Source organism: Meles meles, chromosome 6, assembly GCF_922984935.1.
Source record: "Meles meles chromosome 6, mMelMel3.1 paternal haplotype, whole genome shotgun sequence".
Lineage (NCBI taxonomy): Eukaryota > Metazoa > Chordata > Mammalia > Carnivora > Mustelidae > Meles > Meles meles.
Genome location: NC_060071.1, coordinates 98,920,795 through 98,926,794, shown reverse-complemented (window position 1 = coordinate 98,926,794; position 6,000 = coordinate 98,920,795).

The following is a 6,000-nucleotide window of genomic DNA, read 5'->3' as shown; positions in this document are numbered from 1 at the left end:
AAAAGAAAGTACTTTTATTGTAGTATCTCATTTAATTCTCACAGCATCTTTACAAGTTGATGTGTGGAAAAGTTGGATACTTTCTCTAAAGGTACATAGCTGCCAATTAAAACTCAGAGAACTGAAGTAACATCTCCAAGTGCCCAATCCGGCTAAACAGTAAATGACAATTAAATGCAATGTGCTATCTTGGATTGCATCCTAGAACAGGAAAATAATATTCCTATAAAAGACATTAGAATGATCTGATATGATGAAAGTTCCATTTATATGTCATGTTACATTTCCTGAGTTTATACTGTGGTTATATTAGAGAATATCTTTATTCTTGGAAAATGCATTCAAAAGCATTTATGGGAAAGGGACTTGATGTCAACAACTTAACATGTAAATGGTTCTGAAAATAATAATATTAGTGATATATATACACACCTATATATGTGCATACACACATTCTTTCAAAATGTTAGTGACTGATAAATTGAGTTCTCATGAGGAGTACCTAAGAATCATTTGTATTATTCCTATAAATCTTCTGTAATATTGAAATTATTTCAAAATTAAAACCTAAAAAAATTCTAAAAGTAGTGAAAGCTATCAGTACCAAGTATTGCCACACACTTATTTTTAGTGTTTGAAAATGCTCTGTTCATTGCTGATTGTTGCATAATGTCTGAGCAAGATTTGCAATACACCATTCTATTCACAGTAATGGAAACACTGCATTGGAAATAGTATTTCCAGTTAAATAAAGTACAATTATTTTTTTTACTGTATTAAATATTTTCTGACATAATATTGAAATGTTCTGCAACCTAGCATAAGACCTGACAGTGTTTTGTTTTTGTTTTGTCTTTGTAATGCAAGTATCTTACCTAAGCGCTGATTGCCAAGGCAGCCACTTCAAAGAGGGCTATCTGGAATAAACACTTTGCTAGCCACGTGGCTAGATAAAGAGCCAGGACTCCTCCAGACCCCCAGATTCCTTTGTATTACAAATCTTGGTTGATTTCCGTGACTGACCATGTAGACCACTTCTTTTTCTCCTCCCAAAGCTTTAAATACCCACTCTTATATTTTAAATTCACCAATAAAGACTAAGCTCAGGAAATTCCAAGCCCCCACCCTTCATCTCAAAAGCAGAACCCGAGGCCCCTGTACTTTCTCTCTCCCCACCACTGCCACCCTGACCCCTGCAAACTCCTTGTGTAGTCTTAGGTGTGGTACATTACTTCCAGGTCTCTTGAGTAATAAATCTTTATTTTTTCAAATTCTCTGATGGCTATTGCCGAAGGGCATCTTGCAATCATAGTAATAACAATGAGGACTGGCCAACCATGGTGGTGATCACAATACTGATTACCCACAGGCTAAGACTGGCAGAAAACAGGCAAGAAAAATATCTATTTTGTAATCATTCTAATAGAGAACTGCTCATGAACACCTTGTATGTGTATGAAATAGGTTTAGTGCCTATAGCTGTATTTCTTGTTCTCAAATTACCATGCTACTAATTGTAGATCAAGTAAATATTTATTTTATAGTTCCTTTTCTCCCTAAAGCTGCATTTTCTCACTTAAAAAGGAAATATATAAAATTAGTGATGTTATAAAATATAATTCACACAAAATCATTTTTATAAATAATATAAACTGTAGTTTATAGTATTATATTATATTATAGAACTGTAGTTCTACTAAGGAAAGATTTTGCCCTGAGAAGTATAACCAACACAAAGATGACTTTCTAGAGAATGTAGACTTTCTAAGGAATGGCTTTTATTTCTTCTTCCAAATGCCAGTTGAAGAATGATAATATTTCTTTTTCTTTGTTAATGCCAACAGTAATTAAACACATATGGAAGTTCATAAATACTTAAAATACTGAGTTTTATCATAACTTGTTATATGTCAATTAGAGAATAACTATTTTAATTTTGTTAATTCAGAGTCCATGTTGATTACTGCATATTTTAACATTAAATAAATCATACAAAGTTTTATATGTAAATAAGATATTACTTAAAGATTATTATTTAGTATCTTATTGTTGTGACCATTCATAGATTTATTGGGGCTAGTATTGTTTCTATATGAAAAAGTTAAGTCATCAGATACGTAGGCTAGTATACTTCATCTACTTTAAAAATAAGGAAAAATATGTTTATAATTAATATTCCTTACACCCAAACATACAGTCAACTAACTAGCTTACACTGACTTTATCACTCTCCTAAAACAACACCTCCCAGGAAAAAAAGGTTACATCTTTTCAACTTCTCACCTTCATTCTTATTTTGTGGATAATAACCGACTCTATGTAGTGAGAAGACTTATATGCGATATACAGCCTCATACCCTTCTAGTTGTGTCACTTTAGTCAAGATATTTAACCTCCCATAATGTCTGTTTCCTGATAAACAAAATAGGAGTGTTGGCTATATCACCCAGGGTTGTTTTCAACACTGTCTGGTATAAAGAGAATTAGATGAGATGAAATACAAGAACACTTACCACAATGGCATGCGATAACTACACAAAGAATGGCTATGAATATTTTTATTACCATTTTTCTTTCTCTCAGGTGACATGTGCAATTGTGCATATGGTCTGAAATTAGGGACATTCACGTCTAGCAGTTTCTTTGTCTATAATCTACTCCTTCCCTATGTTTCTTCAACTCTTGCCCAATTGCCTAGGGAAATTACCCTCATATATAATCCTCTCTTATTGCCACTTTAACATTTATTTCTTTTAATTTTTTAAAGATTTTATTGATTTATTTGAGAGAGAGGGAAAGAGGAACACAAGTAGGAGGAGAGGCAGAGGGAGAGAGAGAAGCAGGCTTCCTGCTGAGCAGGGAGCCCCTTTTGGGACTTGATCTAGCAACATCAGGATTATGACCTGAACCAAAGGCAGATGCTTACTTAACAGACTGAGCCACCCACGTGCCTGCAACTTTAACTTCTAAAAAATAACATGAATTACTCCTACTAAATCCTGTACTGTCAATATACCAATTTATTGGAAAATAAATTTAAGAATTTTTTAAAATAATATGGTAGTGATACTTTACTAATCCAAGGCAATATACTTTTCCTGCCAAAGACTAGCATAGTTACTATGTAAGAAATAGAATTTCTAATTTTAAATGACCTTAGGGGCACCTGGGTGGCTCAGTGGGTTAAGCCTCTACCTTCAGCTCAGGGCATGATCTCAGGGTCCTGGAATGGAGCCCAGCATTGGCTCTCTGCTCAGCAGGAAGCCTGCTTCCCCCTCTCTCTTGCCTGCTGCTCTACCTACTTGTGATCTCTCTCTCTTTCTGTCAAATAAATAAATAATATCTTAAAAAAATAAAAAATAAAATGACCTTAACAATAAAGGAAATTTTGGTTCAAGAACAAAAAAGAGTATAAAATAAAATTCATACTTAGGACAACAGTGAACACAGATTAACAATTCCATTAAAAATGCAGTGTTTCCCTTATCTCCATTCCACCTTCTCTGTCGCAGGGCTCATTTTAAAGTTTGCTCCATTTATGGTCACAGGATTACTGGCAACAACAACCAGTTTGCTTCTTGAACAGCCACAGGGAGAATAAGTGTCTGTTGCTAAACCTATGCTTCTCAAATTTAATATGCATGTGAATCTTCTGGGTGGGAATTTTGTAAAATTGAAAATTAGATACAGTTAACTGCTCAAGTTCAAAATCCTGCCTTTCTAATAAGCTCCCAGATCAGATCCAAAGCTGTTGTTGCATGGACCACACTTTGAGTAACAAGGTCATAATGATGGTTCTCAAAGTATTATCTTTTTCCAACCAGTAGAGTAATAACTGGGTGCTACCTGGGACCCCAGAAATTCTGGGGGTGAGGCACAAAAATCTGTATTTTTAACAGACCTTCCAGATGATTCTCATGTATGCCAACTTTGAAAACCATGATCTAAATCATACACAAAAGACCTGGGTTTACTCTTATGAAATCCAGGTGATGGCCATGCACTGAGTAGCTTTAGCCCAATATACTGATTCATTGATTCACCCAATCACTGCAGGCAATAAAAATATAATAATTTTAATTAGTCTTTGAAAATAGAACTTTTCTTGTAGCTGGAGATGAAATCTTTCCCATCCAGACAGCATGATGCCAACACAATGAAACAGTGGAGGAATGATAGGTGGAGAAAAATGATAATTTCCATTGGGTTCCATTACAAACCCAGTAGGAATAAACTGGATAGCAGGATATTGATCTTAGAGTCAAATGAATCAACAAGTGCTTCCTAAATGCCAACTTCCCTCTGTATACGAAGCATTAAGCTAGGTTCTGTGGGGCATAAAGTTAAGATGAAATTTAAATGAGAAAGTGTGAAACAAGGAGCACTCATTAGCCTCAGACCCATATAAGGGCCAAAGTAAGTGATACCAAAGAAGGGAAAATCACACTGTAGCTTTTTAGAGGGGGAAAAAAATAGTGACCTTGAGAAAGAGCCCTAGCTAGTACTTAAAGCACTCATAAATTCTAGATACTAATAAGGGAAAAGACAGACATGGTTGAGTGAACTAGGTTGACTATAAAGATTCAGAAGATAAAAAGCCAACCAGTCCTGCTAAAATAGATTGGGGAATATAATGGGTTAGACCAAATTATAATTAGGTTAAATTATGTAAATCCATCAGTGTTAGGTTTTGAAGTCTGGATCAACTCTAGGAGATAGATATTATTATCCACAGTTTAAAATTTGTCTTCCAGTGAGTCACTGGAATACAAATTAACTTGTCAAGCTCACATAGCTAATAAATGGCAAGTTGAAAGTATAATCTGGAAAAGCTGAAGTTGGAGGAGATAACTAGGGGTTTAAGGTTGTAATCCTGACGTGTATTAAGGAAGGCCTAGTCCAGGGTAGTGGCAATGACAATCACACAGGGGTAGAGGGTAGTGGGCAACTCAAGGGAACTTATTTTAGAGCTGGAAATACTACTATGGGAGAACAGAAGCTATTGGAGATGAACAAAAGAGAAAGAAGTTACAGGAGAGAATCATGAATTCTAAGTAGGAGTAATTACAGTAATATTAGAAATATGTATGTTAGAAAGAGGTCAGTTTGGGAAGGAAAAAAAGTTTTTGTATATTTTGAAGTGAGAGAGAGACATTCAGTTGAAATATAAGAAGGTAGATGGGTGCCTGGGTGCCTCAGGTGGTTAAGCAACTGCCTTTGGCTCAGGTCATGATGCTGGAGTCTCAGGATGAGCCCTACATCAAGCTCCCTGCTCAGCAGGGAGTCTGCTTCTCTCTCTGACCCTCCCCCTCTCATGCCCTCTCTCTCTCTCAAATAAATAAATAAAATCTTTAAAAAATCTTTAAGAAGGTAGAATGTAGAGATTCTGAGTATGGGCTTTATTGTTGGATAATATGAGAAAAATTTCTGCTCTGTACCATAAGACCTAAGTGGTCTTGGCCAATCTTGATTAGCCTTAGTTTTCTCATTTATAAATGGGACTAATGATAATAATACTAACTAGTTATTTTGAGAATTAAACATATTTTGAGAATTAAACAAAATAATTAATGTAAAGTACTTGGAAGTATTCCTTGCACATAATACATGCTCAATAAATACTAATTATTTTATACCTGTTATTTATTAACAAATGTCTAGATGACAGTTTCAGATTTAATAGTATAATTTATACTCATAAATATGAAATTTGAGATCATGGAATGAATGAAGACTCTAAGGAAGAAGTTTAAACATTAAACAGAATAAAAATTATGACATGGGAACAAACCATATCATAAACACAGAGGAAACCTAAATGAAAATTCTCACTCCTCTGAAGGAAACTCTAATCAAAAAAGACCACTGGTTAGGAATAAAGCCATGACCAGCCCTATAGTAAAGGCTGACATTTGTTGAGTACTTAGTTTTGCCAAACATTAATATGTATTATCTCATCTATGTAACACCCATTCTATTAGTACCTCCATTTAATAAATG